Source organism: Oncorhynchus tshawytscha, linkage group LG09 (assembly GCF_018296145.1).
Source record: "Oncorhynchus tshawytscha isolate Ot180627B linkage group LG09, Otsh_v2.0, whole genome shotgun sequence".
NCBI lineage: Eukaryota > Metazoa > Chordata > Actinopteri > Salmoniformes > Salmonidae > Oncorhynchus > Oncorhynchus tshawytscha.
In genome coordinates, this window is record NC_056437.1 from 33,755,608 (window position 1) to 33,776,759 (window position 21,152).

The 21,152-nt window shown below is 42.9% G+C and overlaps 1 protein-coding gene and 1 long non-coding RNA gene across 2 annotated transcripts in view; one reads left to right on the forward strand and one right to left on the reverse strand.

The window, feature by feature from the left end:
• Positions 1-21,152, reverse strand: part of LOC112257841 (autism susceptibility gene 2 protein) — a 495,635-nt gene that overhangs the window by 463,340 nt on the left and 11,143 nt on the right. The gene's annotated exons all lie outside the window — the stretch shown is intronic.
• Positions 18,476-20,053, forward strand: LOC112257843. The gene is made up of 3 exons (XR_002954647.2): positions 18,476-18,539; positions 18,698-18,800; positions 18,990-20,053. It is a non-coding gene; the product is annotated as an uncharacterized LOC112257843 (long non-coding RNA).

A 21,152-nucleotide genomic window follows, 5' to 3' on the forward strand; every position in this document is an offset into this window, starting at 1 on the left:
TGATCACCAGCCGGGGTCTTAGCCTCCCCCCACAACCATCCAGTCATGAGCTGTTCCTTCCCAGTGCATTAAAACATGAGTGCAAACATTGACTGTGGTTAACTACAATTTGTAATGAGCTGTTCCTTCCCAGGGCATTAAAACATGAGTGCAAACATTGACTGTGGTTAACTACAATTGTAATGGCGCTGGAGAGGATGGCTACCGTTATATTGGCTCTTAACCAACAGTGCTATTTTTTTTTCACATTGTAACTTATTTTGTACACAACGTTGCTGCTACCGTCTCATATGACTGAAAAGAGCTTCTGGACATCAGAACAGCAATTACTCACCTTGAATTGGATGAAGAATTTATCTTTAATGAGTCAGACGAGGGAGATTTACTCCAGACACCTGAACAGGCCCTCATCCCCGGCATTTGCAGGAGAAAGAGACGGAGGTTTCACGGAAGGAGAACGGGGGTGCCTTGTGAGGATCCGCTGACGAGTGACTAATCTGCGTTTGCCACGTACCATCACTGGAATATAAATTGGGCAAACTTGCTCGCTTCGATGCAAGTAACACCGAAACATGCATGAGAGTAGGGCTAGACCATTTTGACCAAACTATAATATCACAAGTCTTTTTTTTATATTGGACGGTATGACGGTATTTGACGGTATTTTAATTTTTTTAATAATAAAAGTTCTACATTTGCTTTATGAGTAGTGAGTGATCCTAGCGTGGCAACACATACATTCTAAGTGATTTCAAATTAGTCTTTCTTCATTCTGATTGTTTTATACTGTTTAATTCAACTTCAACCAAAATAATTTGCAGCACTTTTATCATTTCTGCATTTCCTGCACTCAATTGCAGTGGTGGAAAAAGTACCCAATTGTAATACTTGAGTAAAAGTAAAGATAAGTTAACAGAAAATTACTCAAGTAAATGCAAAAGTCAGCCAGTAAAATACTAAACTCAGCTAAAAAAGAAACATCCTTTTTTCAGGACCCTGTCTTTCAAAGATAAAATACAAATAACTTCACAGATCTTCATTGTAAAGGGTTTAAACACTGCTTCCCATGCTTGTTCAATGAACCATAAACAATTAATGAACATAAACCTGTGGAACGGTCGTTAAGACACTAACAGCAATTAAGGTCACAGTTATGAAAACTTAGGACACTAAAAAGGCTTTTCTACTGACTCAGAAAAACACCAAAAGAAAGATGCCCAGGGTCCCTGCTCATCTGCGTTAACGTGCCTTAGGCATGCTGCAAAGAGGCATGAGGACTGCAGATGTGGTCAGGGCAATAAATTGCAATGTCCCTACTGTGAGACACCTAAGACAGCACAACAGGGAAACAGGATGGACAGCTGATCATCCTCACAGTGGCAGACCACATGTAACAACACCTGCACACGATCGGTACAACCAAACATCACACCAGCGGTACAGGTACATGATCGCAACAATAACTGCCCGAGTTACACCAGGAATGCACAATCCCTCCATTAGTGCTCAGACTGTCCACATATAGGCTGAGAGAGGTTTGACTGAGAGCTTGTAGCACTGTTGTAAGGCAGGTCCTCACCAAACATCACCGGCAACAACGTCACCTATGGGCACAAACCCACCGTCGCTGGACCAGATAGGACTAGCAAAAAGTGCTCTTCACTGACGAGTCGCGGTTTTGTCTCACCAGGGGTGATGGTCGGATTCGCGTTTATCGTCGAAAGAATGAGCATTACACCGAGGCCTGTACTCTGGAGCAGGATCGATTTGGAGGTGGAGGGTCCGTCATGGTCTGAGGCGGTGTGTCACAGCATCACCGGACTGAGCTTGTTGTCATTGCAGGCAATCTCAACGCTGTGCACTACAGGGAAGACATCCTCCTCCCTCATGTGGTACCCTTCCTGCAGGCTCATCCTGACATGACCCTCCAGCATGACAATGCCACCAGCCATTCTGCTTGTTCTGTGCGGGATTTCCTGCAAGACAGGAATGTCGATGTTCTGCCATGGCCAGCGAAGAGCCCGAATCTCAATCCTATTGAGCAGGTCTGGGACCTGTTGGATCGGAGGGTGAGGGCGAGGGCCATTCCCCCCAGAAATGTCCGGGAACTTGCAGGTGCCTTGGTGGAAGAGTGGGGTAACATCTCACAGCAAGAACTGGGAAATCTGGTGCAGTCCATGAGGAGGAGATGCACCTCAGTACTTAATGCAGCTGGTGGCCACACCAGATACTGACTGTTCAGGGACACATTATTCAATTTCTGTTAGTTACGTCTGTGTAACTTGTTCAGTTTATGTCTCAGTTGTTGAATCTTATTATGTTCATACAAATATTTACACATGTTAAGTTTTCTGAAAATAAACACAGTTGACAGTGAGAGGACGTTTCTTACGTTTACTTACGGAAAGCCAGGGGCACACTCCAATACAATTTACAAACAAAACATTTGTGTTTAGTGAGTCCTCCAGATCAGAGGCAGTAGATGACCAAGGAAGTTTTCTTGACAAGTGGCGTGAAGGGGGCATTTTCCTGTCCTGCTAAGAATTCAAAATGTAACGAATACTTTTAGGTGTCAGGGAAAATGTATGGAGTAAAAAGTACAGTATTTTCTTTAGGAATGTAGTGACGTAAAAGTAAAAGTTGTCAAAAAATAAAAATAGTAAAGTACAGGTAGCAAAAAAACGACTTAAGTAGTACTTGAACGTATTTCTACTTAAGTACTTTACACCACTGCTCAATTGAGAATTTCCACACGGCCACGTAGGGCTGCACGATATGGGCAAATAATCTAGGACTTGTTTTTAAACAAATGTTGCAATTGCGATTTGACCTGCGAATTAGAGCAAAACTGTTGGAATCATGGAAATAGAATGACTATTCTAATTCTATAGTTAGAATATAATAGTGGGCCCTTTGAATACAATGTTGTTTGAGATGACAACAAATTAAAATGCCAGGGATGAGTTATTGTGACAGTGTAGGAACTAAAGTGTTGATTGATACGTGTTTCCTAGGGGACTCTATAAGCTTTGGCTACATTGCATGTTCTCTCTTAGCTACTTCATGTAGCTAACATATTCTTGCTTTGCATATTCCTCTATTATTTAGAAGATACTGTTGCACAAGCAACATGCTGATTTAGGTCTACACCATCACCAACCAATTACATTAATTTGGGGACAGGTCGATAAGCATTAAACATGTATGTCAATTTAGCTAGCTAGCTTGCACATGCTAGCTAATTTGTCCTATTTAGCTAGCTTGCTGTTGCTAGCTAACTTGTCCTGGGATAAAAAGTGAGTTGTTATTTTACCTGAAATGAACAAGGTCCTCTACTCCGACAATTAATCCACACATAAAACGGTCAACCGAATCGTTTCCAGTCATCTCTCCTCCTCCCAGGCTTTTTCATCTTTGAATTTATATGGTGATTGGCATCTAAACTTTCATATTATTACCACCACGACCGGCAAAAGAGCTTGTCTTTCAATCACCCATGTGGGTATAACCAATGAGGAGATGGGTACCCGCTTCTATAAACAAATGAGGAGATGGGAGAGGCAGGACTTGCAGCGCGATCTGCGTCAGAAAAAGGAATAACTTATATTTTAGCCCTTGGCAATGCAGACGCTTGTTGGCGCTCGTGAGCAGTGTGGGTGCAATAATTGAATAACATGAATTTCCACATTTATTTAGCAACGCTCGCGCACGCGACATGTCCGGTCTGGTCAGCATGTAAGAAAAGACAAACTAGCTGTTTGCTGATGTAAGAAACACAAACTAATATTGTCATTATAGAACGCTAGTGGATTTATATTAAAAAGCAAAGTGAAAACAGAATTGTTGTCATCAATATTGTTACATGTGCTCCATTGACCATGTAGACTGAACGCAAGTGACTCGTAGTTGAGGAACATCAAATGCGCTCCTTGAGTGAAAGGGGGCGTGGCTAGGTCTGTGTGGAAAGTGGCACAGAGAGAAAGAGCGGAGAGAGATGACTCAAGTATGGAAGTAACCTATAAAAATTGACATGGTGTATCACATTTAACAAACCAAACATTCAAATACTGGTATAGAAGGTAAAGTAAAAACCCAAACCGGTCCCCTGCACCAATACCGGTATATCATAAAATACGGTATACCGCTCAGCCCTACATGAGAGCATCAGCTGTTCTGGATGACTCTCCACAGCCGATGTGAGTAAGACCTTTAAACAGGTCAACATTCATAAGGCCTCAAGGCCAGACGGATTACCAGGACATGTACTCAGAGAATGCGCTGACCAACTGGCAAGTGTCTTCACTGACATTTTCAACCTCTCCCTGTCCGAGTCTGTAATACCAACATGTTTCAAGCAGACCACCATAGTCCCTGTGCCCGAGAACACTAAGGTAACCTGACTAAATGACTACTGGTCCGTAGCACTCACGTCTGTAGCCACGAAGTGCTTTGAAAGGCTGGTCATAGCTCACATCAACACCATTATCCCAGAAACCCTAGACCCACTCCAATTTGCATACTGCCCCAACAAATCCACAGATGATGCAATCTATATTGCACTCCACTCTGCCCTTTCACACATGGACAGAAGGAACACCTATGTGAGAATGCTATTCATTGACTACAGCTCAGCGTTCAACACCATAGTGCCCTCAAAGCTCATCACTAAGCTAAGGACCCTGGGACTTAACACCTCCCTCTGCAACTGGATCCTGGACATCCTGACAGGCTGCCCCCAGGTGGTAAGGGTAGGTAACAACACATCCGCCACGCTGATCCTCAACACGGAGGCCCCTCAGGGGTGCGTTCTCAGTCCCCTACTGTACTCCCTGTTTACTCATGACTGCACGGCCAGGCACGACTCCAACACCATCATTAAGTTTGGCGATGACAACAGTGGTAGGCCTGATCACGACAATGACGATACAGGCTATAGGGAGGAGACCTGACCATGTGGTGCAAGGACAACAACCTCTCCCTCAACATGATCAAGACAAAGGAGATGATTGTGGACTACAGGAAACAGAGGACCGAGCACACCCCCATTCTCATCCATGGAGCTGTAGTGGAGCAGGTTGAGAGCTTCAAGTTCCTTGGCGTTCACATCACCAAACTAACATGGCCCAAGCATAACAAGACCGTCATGATGAGGGCACGACAAAACCTATTCCCCCTCAGGAGACCTGAAAAGATTTGGCATAGGTCCTCATATCCTCAAAAGGTTCTACAGCCGCACCATCGAGAGCATCTTGTTGGGTTGCATCCCTCCCTGGTATGGCAACTGCTCGGCCTCCGACCACAAGACACTACAGAGGGTGGTGCGTACGGCCCAGTACATCACTGGGGCCAAGCTTCCTGCCATCGAGGAGCTCTAGACCAGGTGGTGTCAGAGGAAGGCCCTAACAATTGTCAATGACTCCAGCCACCCTAGTCATGGACTGTTCTCTCTGCTACCTACATTGCAATGTAACAGTATAGCTTCCGTCCCTTTCCTCGCCCCTACCTGGGCTCGAACCAGGGACTCTCTGCACACATAGACAACAGCCACCCTCGAAGCATTGTTACACATCTCTCCACAAAAGCCGCGGCCCTTGCAGAGCAAGGGGAACAACTACCTCAAGGTCTCAGAGCGAGTGACGTCACCGATTGAAACACTATTAGCGTGCACCCCGCTAACTAGCTAGCCATTTCACATTGGTTACACTTGCTCTATTTCCTCAACGCCACAGCTAGGAGAGCAAAAAATAAAACATAATCACCTTATAGTTGAAGACTCTTCTTTGAGTCATAAAAGTGCATTGAAATTACTTAGGAACGAACTATGCACACTTTGCAGAGGTTAGTCCACTCACTCAAACCCTTGTAAAAAAAAAACGTATTTTCAAGTTAGCATACATTTTTCAGGAATATTATTTTGGTGTTACCAAATGTATCCAGAGTATTTTCAGATTTCGTTATCATCAAAAGTAAATTGTGTAATATTTGGATTCAGTCGTGTCAGGTGAACTGTTGTGTCCTCACCTTTGGTCTAATAATTGCTACCCTGGTTATGGATATGCATTTCATATTTCTACTGTAAGAAACATTTAACCCTATCCATAGAGGCAAATTCCCACAAGTGTAAAGGGTTAATATATATCATACATCATTCTGTGACAGGTTACAAATGCAGCTAAATGAATATCTGCCGTAACTGCCAGGAGAAAAGAATGCAGCTTAGGAAGATGGCAAATTAATTGAAGGCTTGAAAAAGTGGTATTTGTCACAAGAGGGAAATATCTGGAAGCGTGCCATCGTCAAGTACAAGAAGATCCGGGCGTGTTGATGGCCTCGCTCAAGATATTTTCTCTTTGAAACTAGCAGCTGCATCCATCCACTCAAACACAATATACACTGTAAGCTCGCTTGATACTTGTGTGTCTTCATTCTTGGAATTGACGTTTCTGTAGAAACACAGCAGACCAACCAACCGTATGTCGATACATTCATTTTCACGTTCTTCTCCACAATGAAGTGCTAATCAATTTCCCCCATACCTGCTCTCTCTCAGACCCTCTATCAGACACCAGCTCTGAGACAACAGTTTCTAGGAAAATCCATTGTTTGAATTCTGGAAGCCAGACAGACACTATTATCGGCGGTAGTGTTTCAATCACTTGAAGAAAAAAATCTCTTCTTACTGTCACTGACTTATATAGCTATACTTAAATACACCATTCATCTTATAGGTTACATTTTAGATAAGTGGAGATACCGGTTTGTTGCCATGAGTATTTCAATCTATTCCTCTCAACAGGAGGTTGAGAACTATCTATTCTAAGCTTTCCGTAAATGTAAATAGCCATTAAAACCTCTTAAGGATCGGACCCTCTATCAATTTACGCCTATAATGACATACCCAAATCTAACTGCCTGTAGCTCAGGACCTGAATTAAGGATATGCATATGCTTCAAATCAAATACACATACACATGGTTAGCAGATGTTAATGCGAGTGTAGCGAATTGCTTGTGCTTCTAGTTCCGACAATGCAGTAATAACCAACAAGTAATCTAGCTAACAATTCCAAAACTATTAACTTATAGACACAAGTGTAAGGGGATAAAGAATAGGGTCGTGAGGAAGGCGCAGCAGCGCCTCTTCAACCTCAGGAGGCTGAAGAAATTCGGCTTGTCACCAAAAGCACTCACAAACTTCTACAGATGCACAATCGAGAGCATCCTGGCGGGCTGTATCACCGCCTGGTATGGCAACTGCACCGCCCTCAACCGTAAGGCTCTCCAGAGGGTAGTGAGGTCTGCACAACGCATCACCGGGGGCAAACTACCTGCCCTCCAGGACACCTACACCACCCGATGCTACAGGAAGGCCATAAAGATCATCAAGGACATCAACCACCCGAGCCACTGCCTGTTCACCCCGCTGTCATCCAGAAGGCGAGGTCAGTACAGGTGCATCAAAGCTGGGACCGAGAGACTGAAAAACAGCTTCTATCTCAAGGCCATCAGACTGTTAAACAGCCACCACTAACATTGAGTGGCTACTGCCACTCAACATCACTCATTCATATATCATCACTCATTCATATATCCTTATGTACATATTCTTTATCCCCTTACACTGTGTATAAGACAGTAGTTTTTTGGAATTGTTAGTTAGATTACTTGTTCGTTATTACTGCATTGTCGGAACTAGAAGCACAAGCATTTCGCTACACTCGCATTAACATCTGCTAACCATGTGACAAATAAAATTTGATTTGATTTGATTTGATTTACATAAAGATATATGAATGAGTGATGGTACAGAGCGGCATAGGCAAGATACAGTAGATGGTATTGAGTGCAGTATATACATATGAGATGAGTATGTAAATAAAGTGGCATAGTTAAAGTGGCTAGTGATACATGTATTACATAAAGATGCAGTAGATGATATAGAGTACAGTATATACATATACATATGAGATGAATAATGTAGGGTATGTAAACATTATATTAGGTAGCATTGTTTAAAGTGGCTAGTGATATATTTTACATCATTTCCCATCAATTCCCATTATTAAAGTGGCTGGAGTTGAGTCAGTGTGTTGGCAGCAGCCACTCAATGTTAGTGGTGGCTGTTTAACAGTCTGATGGCCTTGAGATAGAAGCTGTTTTTCAGTCTCTCGGGCCCAGCTTTGATGCACCTGTACTGACCTCGCCTTCTGGATGATAGCGAGGTGAACAGGCAGTGGCTCGGGTGGTTGTTGTCCTTGATGATCTTTATGGCCTTCCTGTGACATCGGGTGGTGTAGGTGTCCTGGAGGGCAGGTAGTTTGCCCCCGGTGATGCGTTAGGCAGACCTCACTACCCTCTGGAGAGCCTTACGGTTGTGGGCGGAGCAGTTGCCGTACCAGGCGGTGATACAGCCCGACAGGATGCTCTCGATTGTGCATCTGTAGAAGTTTGTGAGTGCTTTTGGTGACAAGCCGAATTTCTTCAGCCTCCTGAGGTTGAAGAGGCGCTGCTGCGCCTTCTTCACGATGCTGTCTGTGTGGGTGGACCAATTCAGTTTGTCTGTGATGTGTACGCCGAGGAACTTAAAACTTACTACCCTCTCCACTACTGATCCATCAATGTGGATAGGGGGGTGTTCCCTCTGCAGTTTCCTGAAGTCCACAATCATCTCCTTAGTTTTGTTGACGTTGAGTGTGAGGTTATTTTCCTGACACCACACTTCGAGGGCCCTCACCTCCTCCCTGTAGGGCGTCTCGTCGTTGTTGGTAATCAAGCCTACCACTGTTGTATCGTCCGCAAACTTGATGATTGAGTTGGAGGCGTGCGTGGCCACGCAGTCGTGGGTGAACAGGGAGTACAGGAGAGGGCTCAGAACGCACCCTTGTGGGGCCCCAGTGTTGAGGATCAGCGGGGTGGAAATGTTGTTGCCTACCCTCACCACCTGGGGGCGGCCCGTCAGGAAGTCCAGTACCCAGTTGCACAGGGCGGGGTCGAGACCCAGGGTCTCGAGCTTGATAATGAGCTTGGAGGGCACTATGGTGTTAAATGCCGAGCTGTAGTCGATGAACAGCATTCTCACATAGGTATTCCTCTTGTCCAGATGGGTTAGGGCAGTGTGCAGTGTGGTTGAGATTGCATCGTCTGTGGACCTATTTGGGCGGTAAGCAAATTGGAGTGGTTCTAGGGTGTCAGGTAGGGTGGAGGTGATATGGTCCTTGACTAGTCTCTCAAAGCACTTCATGATGACGGAAGTGAGTGCTACGGGGCGGTAGTCGTTTAGCTCAGTTACCTTAGCTTTCTTGGGAACAGGAACAATGGTGGCCCTCTTGAAGCATGTGGGAACAACAGACTGGGATAGGGATTGATTGAATATGTCCGTAAACACACCAGCCAGCTGGTCTGCGCATGCTCTGAGGGCGCGGCTGGGGATGCCGTCTGGGCCTGCAGCCTTGCGAGGGTTGACACGTTTAAATGTTTTCCTCACGTCGGCTGCAGTGAAGGAGAGTCCGCATGTTTTAGTTGCGGGCCGTGTCAGTGGCACTGTATTGTCCTCAAAGCGGGCAAAAAAGTTATTTAGTCTGCCTGGGAGCAAGACATCCTGGTCCGTGACTGGGCTGGTTTTCTTTTTGTAATCGGTGATTGACTGTAGACCCTGCCACATGCCTCTTGTGTCTGAGCCGTTGAATTGAGATTATACTTTGTCTCTATACTGACGCTTAGCTTGTTTGATTGCCTTGCGGAGGGAATAGTTACACTGTTTGTATTCGGTCATGTTTCCGGTCACCTTGCCCTGATTAAAAGCAGTGGTTCGGGCTTTCAGTTTCACGCGAATGCTGCCATCAATCCACGGTTTCTGGTTTGGGAATGTTTTAATCGTTGCTATGGGAACGACATCTTCAACGCACGTTCTAATGAACTCGCTCACCGAATCAGCGTATTCGTCAATGTTGTTGTCTGATGCAATACGAAACATATCCCAGTCCACGTGATGGAAGCAGTCTTGGAGTGTGGAATCAGATTGGTCGGCCCAGCGTTGAACAGACCTCAGCGCGGGAGCTTCTTGTTTTAGTTTCTGTCTGTAGGCAGGGATCAACAAAATGGAGTCGTGGTCAGCTTTTCCGAAAGGAGGGCGGGGCAGGGCCTTATATGCGTCGCGGAAGTTAGAATAGCAGTGATCCAAGGTTTTTCCAGCCTTGGTTGCGCAATCGATATGCTGATAAAATTTAGGGAGTCTTGTTTTCAGATTAGCCTTGTTAAAATCCCCAGCTACAATGAATGCAGCCTCCGGATAAATGGATTCCAGTTTGCAAAGAGTCAAATAAAGTTCGTTCAGAGCCATCGATGTATCTGCTTGGGGGGGAATATATACGGCTGTGATTATAATCGAAGAGAATTCCCTTGGTAGATAATGCGGTCGACATTTGATTGTGAGGAATTCTAAATCAGGTGAACAGAAGGACTTGAGTACCTGTATGTTGTTATGATCACACCACGTCACGTTAACCATGAAGCATACGCCCCCGCCCCTCTTCTTACCAGAAAGATGTTTGTTTCTGTCTGCGCGATGCGTGGAGAAACCAGTTGGCTGCACCGACTCCGATAGCGTCTCTCCAGTGAGCCATGTTTCCGTGAAGCAAAGAACGTTACAGTCTCTGATGTCCCTCTGGAATGCTACCCTTGCTCGGATTTCATCAACCTTGTTGTCAAGAGACTGGACATTGGCGAGAAGAATGCTAGGGAGTGGTGCACGATGTGACCGTCTCCGGAGTCTGACCAGAAGACCGCTCCGTTTCCCCCTTTTACGAAGTCGTTTTTTGGGGTCGCCGGCTGGGATCCATTCCGTTGTCCTGGGTGAAAGGCAGAACACAGGATCCGCTTCGCGAAAGTCATATTCTTGGTCGTACTGATGGTGAGTTGACGCTGCTCTTATGTTCAGTAGTTCTTCTCGACTGTATGTAATGAAACCTAAGATGACCTGGGGTACCAATGTAAGAAATAACACGTAAAAAAACAAAAAACTGCATAGTTTCCTAGGAACGCTAAGCGAGGCGGCCATCTCTGTCGGCGCCGGAAGTCGTTTGAAAGGAAACAATTTGAAGTGTGTGTAAATGTGAAATTAATGTAGGAGAATATAACACATTAGATCTGGTAAAAGATAATACAAATCAAAAAACATGTGTTTTCTTTTTCTATCATCTTTGAAATGCAAGAGAAAGGCCATAATATAATATTGCAGTTTGGGCACAATTTTGATTTTGGCCACTAGATGGCAGCAGTGTGTGTGTAAAGTTTCAGATTGATCCAGTGAATTTTTAATTTTTTTAATTTTTAATTTTACCTTTATTTAACTAGGCAAGTCAGTTAAGAACAAATTCTTATTTTCAATGACGGCCTAGGAACAGTGGGTTAACTGCCTGTTCAGGGGCAGAACGACAGATTTGTACCTTGTCAGCTCAGGGATTTGAACTTGCAACCTTCCGATTACTAGTCCAACTCTAACCACTAGGCTACCCTGCTGCCGAATCATTGCAATACTGGACAATATTTTGTAAGTCGGCCCAAATGTGCCGAGTTGGTCAATTGATACATTTTCTAGTACATAACCACAGAGAACAAACAGAAATGATATGGTAATACAACATTTACACTCCCAGGAATGTAAAATGATGGATCATTAGCTTATACACTAACTGTCACACATTTAGATGGCCGGGGGGTGGAGCCAGAAGGAGCAAGGGTTAAAACTGTAGAACCCAGTTCCTACATTAGAATATAAAATATAATTTTATCAAACAAAACTATGCTACATTTTATCTCTGGGACTCTCAAGATGACAAATTAGAGCAGTAAATTAGAGCTGTAAATTGAACAGTGCAGTTGGATTAACAAGAATTTAAGCTTTCTGCCCATATAAAGACATGTCTATGTCCTGGAAAGTTAGCCGTTACTTACAACGTTATGCTAATCACATTAGCGCACATTAGCTCAACCATCCCGACATAGGGACACCGATCCTGTGGCAGTTAATAATATGTTAATCATAATATCGTATTTTCCATTTGAGCCTTTCACAGTTTGTTGTTGACCTTAAAACAGTTCTGTACTATTGAGTAAGTTACAAGTAACGTATACAACATGTCAATAAACTATGCCCTTCACAACACACGCCAATCTGATGAAGAGAGCTCACTCACCATTAGTGACAATAGTATCACAGCCTACTGACTTGAGTCCACTGCATGGACATGAGCATCCTGATCCCCACATTTACCACCTGTAAATGCTCAAGCAGTACCAAGTTACTGGAGTTATTCTGACCCTCAAGTCTTTCAGGAGAAATGTTTGGCAATTTGTGTGTGTAAAAAAACAAAAAGAGTTATAAAGTAGGAATCAGCTCACAGGGACTTGGCAGTATTTGTTGCAACAGCAGAGTGAGTGATGGCTTTGAAGATAATTGAACGTGTAAAGCCCCAACGGGAAAGCGATAGGTCTCTTGCTAAACTAAATGCTGATTCCATTGACATTGTTTTCTACTCAATCAAGCAAGATGTATAAAATAAATCCCATGCTAGACCTATAGCCACATGTTCTGATTTCAATGACACATAACTGAAAAAGAGCATGACCATACACTGACCAAAAATATAAACGCAACATGTATAAAGTGTTGGTCCCATGTTTCATGAGCTGAAATAAAAGATCCTAGAAATTGTCCATTTCGCTCAAATTGTGTACACAAATGTGTTTATATCCCTGTCAGTTCTCCTTTGCCAAGATAATCCATCCACCTGACAGGTGTGGCATATCAAGAAGCTGATTAAACAGCATGATCATTACACAGGTGCACCTTGTGCTGGGAACAATCAAAGGCCACTCTAAAATGTGCCATTTTGTCGCACAACACAATGCCACAGATGTCTCAAGTTGAGGGAGCATGCAATTGGCATGCTGACAGCAGGAACGTCCACCAGAGCTGTTGCCATATCATTTATTGTTCATTCCTCTAAGCCTTCTCCAACGTTGTTTTAGAGAATTTGGCAGTACGTCCAACTGGCCTCAAAACCGCAGATCACGTGTATGGTGTCGTGTGGGTGAGCGGTTTACTGATGTCAACGTTGTGAACAGAGTGCCCCATTGTGGCAGTGGGGTTATGGTATGGGCAAACATAAGCTATGGACAACAAACTAACACAATTCCATTTTAATCAATAGCAATTTGAATTCACAGAGATACCGTGACGAAATTCTGAGGCCCATTGTCATGCCATTTATCCGCCACCATCACCTCATATTTCAGCATGATAATGCACAACCCCATGTCACAATAACTGGAAGGTGAAAATGTCTCAGTTCCTAGTGGCCTGCACACTCACCAGGCATGTCATCCATTAAGCATGTTTGAGATGCTGACGTACACATCAATCCAGAGCATGTTCCAGTTCCCGCCAATATCCAGCAACTCCGCAGAGCCACTGAAGAGGAGCAGGACAACATTCCACAGGTCACACTCAACAGCCTGATCAACTCTATGCCAAGGAGATGTGTCACGCTGCATGAGGCAAATGGTGGTCGCACCAGATACTGACTGGTTATAAGATCCACGCCCCCTACCTTTTTTTTACGGTATCTGTGTCCAACAGATGCATATCTGTATTCCCAGTCATGTGAAATCCATAGATTAGGGCCAAATTTCTTTCTTTCAATTGACTGATTTCCTTACATGAACTGGAACTTAGTAAAATAGTTGAAATTGTTGCTTATAAATTGTTGATTATCCAGCATTGGGATGTTGTTTATATTTTTTGTTCAGTATATATTCTCCTTCAATTATTCAGTACTATAGGTTACACTGATTCTTTTTACCCCTTACAATAATACTCTGTGCTAAATGGGAAAACTCAAATGAGGCGCTGGAGAAGGACATTAGCCCAAAGTCTTCATTGAGAGAAAGGGCTGTGAATTTCACCTCGCAATCGATTTCCTTTGATTGTACAGGGCCTATTGGTCTTGACCAAATGAAGCTTAGCGTGTATGTTCGGATGAAAAGCCTACAACACAATGAACAAGTAATTTGGTTTTACAGTGTCAGTTGGCGGTGCAGTCATTGAGTAATATTGAATCGGGGTGGGGAAAGAAGAGAAGGGAACGATTACACTGCAGTTTAGTGCAGTGGGATCAGGGTTTGAGAGATAGAGCTTAATCATTTTGTAATTTCTCAGAGTGTTCGTTGTTATACACAACTGCTAGCTCAAGCCTCCTCCCTTTTCCTCTATCAATAGGCACTAGGCAGCAGGCTTTATTGAACACCTTACGCCTGCCTCAGATAGTTCACTTGTAAAGGACAGCTGCTGCAGCTGTATGTGCAGGTGGAACATCTTGATTTCAATGGTCTGGTTCAATGAATGAGAACAGAACACCTTTCTGAATGCATTTGAGACTAAAGAGCTGCCTTTGCATATTGATGCTGTGCAATTCCCTCTCAAATTGAAACCAAAAAGGGTTTGGCGTGGGGAGAAAATCAGTACTCTGTAGGGAATGTAGGCTATGAACTGTGGGAACTGTGGGGATACATAGTGACTGAGTGGTATTGAGAAGTAACTTCTCCAGTAAAGTATTAAGATAGTATTCTATCAGCAATGTCTCTCGTGTAGACAAATTATTTACCCTGCACTTATACAAAGCCCACTGGAGAAAGAGTGCAACGCTATCGGGTCGTTCCATTTGATTTCAATCACTTTTTGACCGCACCCCTTTTGATTTGAACATAAAACACCATACATATTTGCCCATGCTAGAAGTGGAAAGAAGTGGAGGGTGCTCAACCAACGTGAGTCGAGGTGCACCCAAAAAATGTAATAATTGAAAAAGGAAAAGATTCTGATGAAGCCCCATCGAAAGCTGAAACTTTAATCTTTTAACCATGCTTAAATAAAACAATGCATTTTTAATGGTGAGGGAGCGTTGTGCCTTTTCCCATGGTAGAAGTGGTCAGAAAGTGGCTTTTTAGACCAAAATGCCAAAACATTCAGGAGACAGAGGTGCTCAAAGTTGACACATTTTGCATACCTCACCCTACCATGAGACATCCATGTCTTCATCATTGGAAAGATTAACGGTTGAGTTTGATATAATTTAAAAAGCTTTCACAAAGGGTTGTCAGACTAAATGGTTATTTTTTTTGCCTTTAACGTTAATAATCTTAAAACATGTAAACTCCCCCCAAAAAACATTTTTGCATATTAGACCCTAATTTACATAATTTGAGGTGTTTATGTTGTGCCACCATCAGTTGAGACACAGCATACTCTTGAATACAGGGTGGGTGTCATTTCAATCGTAGAATTTACCTATCCCTTCAAACCACCGCAATTTAGTTGAACTCTTTACTATAGAATACTACCACAAAAATGGCCGCCGGTACACACGGTACACCGTCAAACGACATATGGGAATGTGTATTCTATTATCTATATATCTCAATTACTTCAATAGGTTTCCTATGAAAGATTGACAGCATAATTTAAAACAATAGACATACCCATTCAAGTCAACATTCTCTGATATGTGGACTTCCATCCATCTTTGTGGTACCATTTGAAAGTTGATATTTCAATTTTATTCCCATTTTTGTACATTTATCAGCCAAAACATGACACCCACCCTGTATTTAAGAGTATGCAGTGTCTCAACCGATGGCGGGCACTAACACTAACCCCTCAGATGATGTGAAATAGGCTCTAAGCTACAACATACACTACCGTTCAAAAGTTTGGGGTCCCTCTAGTGGTGTGGGGGCTGTGCTTTGGCAAAGTGGGTGGGGTTATATCCTTCCTGTTTGGCCCTGTCCGGGGGTGTCCTCGGATGGGGCCACAGTGTCTCCTGACCCCTCCTGTCTCAGCCTCCAGTATTTATGCTGCAGTAGTTTATGTGTCGGGGGCTAGGGTCAGTTTGTTATATCTGGAGTACTTCTCCTGTCCTATTCGGTGTCCTGTGTGAATTTAAGTGTGCTCTCTCTAATTCTCTCTTTCTCCCTTTCTTTCTCTCTCTCGGAGGACCTGAGCCCTCGGACCATGCCTCAGGACTACCTGACATGATGAGTCCTTGCTGTCCCCAGTCCACCTGGCCGTGCTGCTGCTCCAGTTTCAACTGTTCTGCCTTATTATTATTGGACCATGCTGGTCATTTATGAACATTTGAACATCTTGGCCATGTTCTGTTATAATCTCCACCCGGCATAGCCAGAAGAGGACTGGCCACCCCACATAGCCTGGTTCCTCTCTAGGTTTCTTCCTAGGTTTTGGCCTTTCTAGGGAGTTTTTCCTAGCCACCGTGCTTCTACACCTGCATTGCTTGCTGTTTGGGGTTTTAGGCTGGGTTTCTGTACAGCACTTTGAGATATCAGCTGATGTACGAAGGGCTATATAAATACATTTGATTTGATTTGACTTAGAAATGTCCTTGTTTTTGAAAGAGAAACACATTTTTTGTCCATTAAAATAACATCAAATTGATCAGAAATACAGTGTAGACATTGTTAATGTTGTAAATGACTACTGTAGCTGGAAATGGCAGATTTTTTTTATGGAATATCTAAATAGGCCCATTATCAGCAACCATCCCTCCTGTTTTCCAATGGCACATTGTGTTAGCTAATCAAAGTTTACCATTTTAGAAGGCTAATTGATAATTAGAAAACCCTTTTGCAAGCATGTTAGCACAGCTGAAAACTGTTGTCCTGATTAAAGAAGCAATAAAACTGGCCTTCTTTAGACTACTTGAGTATCTGGAGCGTCTGCATTTGCGGGTTCGATTGCAGCGCGACATCTCTTTCGCAGAAAGTTGATCAGACTGTTGATTGTGACCTGTGGAATGTTGTCCCACTCTTCAATGGCGGTGTAAAGTTGCTGGATATTGGCGGGAACTGGAACACACTGTCGTACGCATCAATCCAGAGCACCCCAAACATGCTCAATGGGTGATGTCTGGTGAGTATGCAGGCCATGGAAGAACAGGGACATTTTCAGCTTCCAGGAATTGTGTATAGATCCCTGCAAAATGGCGCCTGCATTATCATGCTGAAACGTGAGGTGATGGTGGCGGATGAATGGCACAACAATGGGCTTCAGGATCTCATCACGGTTTCTCCGTGCATTCAAATTGCCATCGATAAAATGCAATTGTGTTCTTTATCCATAGCTTATGCCTGCCCATACCATAACCCCACCACCACGGGGCTCTGTTCACAACGTTGACATCAGCAAACCGCTCGCCCACAATGCCATACACGCTGTCTGCCATCTGCCCAGTAAAGTTGAAACCGGGATTAATTTATGAAGAGCACACTTCTCCAGCATGCCAGTTGCCATCGAAGGTAAGCATTTGCCCACTGAAGAAGTTGGTTACAACGCCAAACTGCTGTCAGGTCAAGAACCTGGTGAGGATGACAAGCACGTAGATTAGCTTCCCGGAGACGGGTTCTGACAGATTGCGCAGAAATTCTTCAGTTGTGCAAACCCATAGTTTCATCAGCTCTCCAGGTGGTTGGTTCCAGACAATCCCGCAGGTGATGAAGCCGGATGTGGAGGTACTGGGCTGGCGTAGTTACACGTGGTCTGCGGTTGTGAGGCCAGTTGGACGTACTGCCAAGTTATTTTAAATGACATTGGAGGGGGATTATGGAGGGGGATTATGGTAAAGAAATTAACATTCAATTCTTTGGCAACAGCTCTGGTGGACATTCCTGCAGTAAGCATGCCAATTGCACGCTCCCTCATAACTTGAGATTTCTGTGGCATTGTGTTGTGTGACATTTTAGAGTGGCCTTTTATTATCCCCAGCACAAGATGCACCTGTGTAATGATCATGCCATTTAATCAGCTTCTTGATATTCCACACCTGTCAGAAGGATGGATTATCTTGGCAAAGGAGACATGCTCACTAACTGGGATGTAAACAAATTTGTGCACACAATTTGAGAGAAATAAGCTTTTTGCACATATGGAACATTTCTGGGATTTTTTTATTTAAACTCATGAAACATGGGACCAAAATACATGTTGCATTTATATTTTAGTTCAGTATAGCTTTAGATCCAGCTGCCGGGCTTAGTGAGATTGAGGTCGTGGAGGATAGCCTCACCAATGAGGACAAAAGGAAGCAATTGGTATGCACATTGTCTTCATGTTTGTTGCGGGAATGAGATGAAAGACACACAACTTTTGAAAAAGAGAAAGATAAAAAATAGACTGGCTCTTTACACATACTTGAATTTTTGCACAGTTTTAGACAGTATTTTTTTAAGAATGCCAAGCTGTCCTCAATTGGGGGAACCTCTGTCCGGGACAACGTCTTTAGGATTTTGGAGATCGGTCATTTAGAGAGGGGTTAAACATTTTCTAGTGTCTAATTTTTATATCCTCTTTCTTAAAATTTTGCAGATTAATGACCAATTAATTATTTTCCCACTTTAATATGAAGGGACGGAGGAGCAAACATGCCTTTGCTACCCCTCGTGTGGTGTGTGCTCCATTGTAATTGGAAAGTAAGTGAGCAGCAGAGACATTTGACATACACAATGAGAATTTTCTTGTAGATTCTGACTGTTAAGGATATTTTATTGTGCGTTAATGTTCCGTTTTGTCCTGCATGCCCACAATATTCCAATCGTAAATGTATTTTATTCTCTTTTTGTGCTTACAGTAAGTGTCATGAAAAGCCACACAACTCAGGAGGTTGATGTGTTTGGGCCTTGAGGAAAGTCCTCAAATATGCCCCCGACCGCCGTGGTGGAGGACGACGCAAAGTATGTATATGAGCAAGTTGCTCTTATTTCAAGACATCTCTAGAACTGCCACAACTCTTCAACTAGTACCATGGAAATACTTTTAGCCAGCTTAGCCCACAAAATGTATTCAGGAATGTCCTCATTTTCTAGTTTTTTATTTCAATCTCAAATTGATAAAATCGTATGCGCTGATTCTCTTCACTGCAGATCTGGCCCATCACAGAACTCTTCAAGATGGCCCTTATATGGAGGATGATGCTGACAGTTCTACCCAGATGCGGAGAAAGTGTGAGGCAGAACTGAGAAGGTGTAAAGGAGAGGTGTCAGTTGTCAGCATACTACCCTGTGGTGCTTAAGGACACAAGAAAATGGTATCCTCTCCGTCGATTCACAAAATCTGTGAAAATACCTTCCTTCAGTCTTCTCTGTTCTTTTCTAATCACTCTTCAAATGGTCTGATAGCTCATGCTTTGGTCTATCAAAATGTATACATCAAATGTTGTTAATATTGAGACAAATCATTTTAAAAAGTAGAGATTGTCCTAGTCTTTCTATGCATGTAATGTCTGTGGGTGAATTATGAAACAAATGTATGAGGATGTGAAAAAAATTGTTGTGTGGATTTGTTTTGCAATTGCTTGATCTATTTAAAAAGGTAAGAAATAATATGTTGCAGATTAACTGAATTTGGTGACTATGGAAACAGAAATGCAATGAACAATGTTTTCAATATCCAACTTCATCCTCTGCAATACTTTATACAGTACACTCTTAGAAAAAAATGTGCTATCTAGAACCTAAAATGGTTATTCGGCTGTCCCCATAGGAGAACCCTGTTTGGTTTGAGGTCGAACCCTTTTGGGTTTTATGTAGGACCCTTTCTACGTGGAACCAAAACGTATTTTCCTTGGAACCAAACATGGTTATTCTATGGAGACAGCAGAAGAAACCTTTTGGAACCCTTTTTTCTAAAAGTGCAAGTAATAATCTGTAGTCAGGTGGTCAATAACAGGTTATGATGAGGTCTTAACTATGACTAGTAGGCTACATAATATAGTGGTCAGAATTATGACCAGCAGGTCAGATAAAGGTCACAATTATTATGGCGGTCAGAAAAAGACGGCATATTCTGGTCAGTAATAATAAGTAAAATAAAAAAGTAATTTCCCAACCAGAATAAGACATCATAAAAATACATCATACTGACATACATACTGTCTTTTAAACCAGGTTTTGCCCACTTGGTTCTTACAGCCTACTTCATACAAGTATCTAACCTGTTAGGAAAGATAATGTTGTTGTAATGTATGTATAGGTTTTGATTTACAGACAAAGCACAAAGATTGTGTTGGAAACACATACTGCAGAGGAGTAGTAGGAAAGGAATCCATGAATTAAGGCTCATAAGTGACAACACAAGTATAGGTCTACAGTAGTGATATAATGTAATATATATTTGGTGACATACAGTTGAAGTCGGAAGTTTACATATACCTTAACCAAATACATTTAAACTCAGGTTTCACAATTCCTGACATTTAATCATAGTAAAAATGCCCGGTCTTAGGTCAGTTAGGATCACCACTTTATTTTAAGAATGTGAAATGTCAGGATAATAGTAGAGACAATGATTTATTTCATCACATTCCCAGTGGGTCAGAAGTTTACATACACTCAATTAGTATTTGGTAGGGTTGCCTTTAAACTGTTTAACTTGGGTCAAACATTTCTGGTAGTCTTCCACAAGCTTCCCACAATAAGTTGGGTGAATTTTGGCCCATTCCTCCTGACAGAGCTGGTGTAACTGAGTCAGGATTGTAGGTCTCATTGCCTGCACACGCTTTTTCAGTTCTGCCCACACATTTTCTATAGGATTGAGGTCAGGGCTTTGTGATGGCCATTCCAATACCTTGACTTTGTTGTCCTTAAGCCATTTTGCCACAACTTTGGAAGTATGCTTGGGGTCATTGTCAATTTGGAAAACCCATTTGCATCCAAGCTTTAACTTCCTGACTGATATCTTGAGATGTTGCTTCAATATATATTAAGTTGGGATGGTGGATTATTATATAGATTATTTTGTACCCGTTTCCTCATGCATCTTCACAGGGTCCTTTGCTGTTGTTCTGGAATTGATTTGCACTTTTCGCACCAAAGAACGTTCATCTCTAGGAGACAGAATGCGTCTCCTTCCTGAACGGTATGAAGGCTGCGTGGTCCCATGGTGTTTATACTTGCGTACTATTGTACAGATGAACGTGGTACCTTCAGGCGTTTGGAAATACAGGCGCTTTGAAATACATCCACAGGTACACCTCCAATTGACTCAAATGATGTCAATTAACCAATCAGAGGCTTCCAAAGCCATGA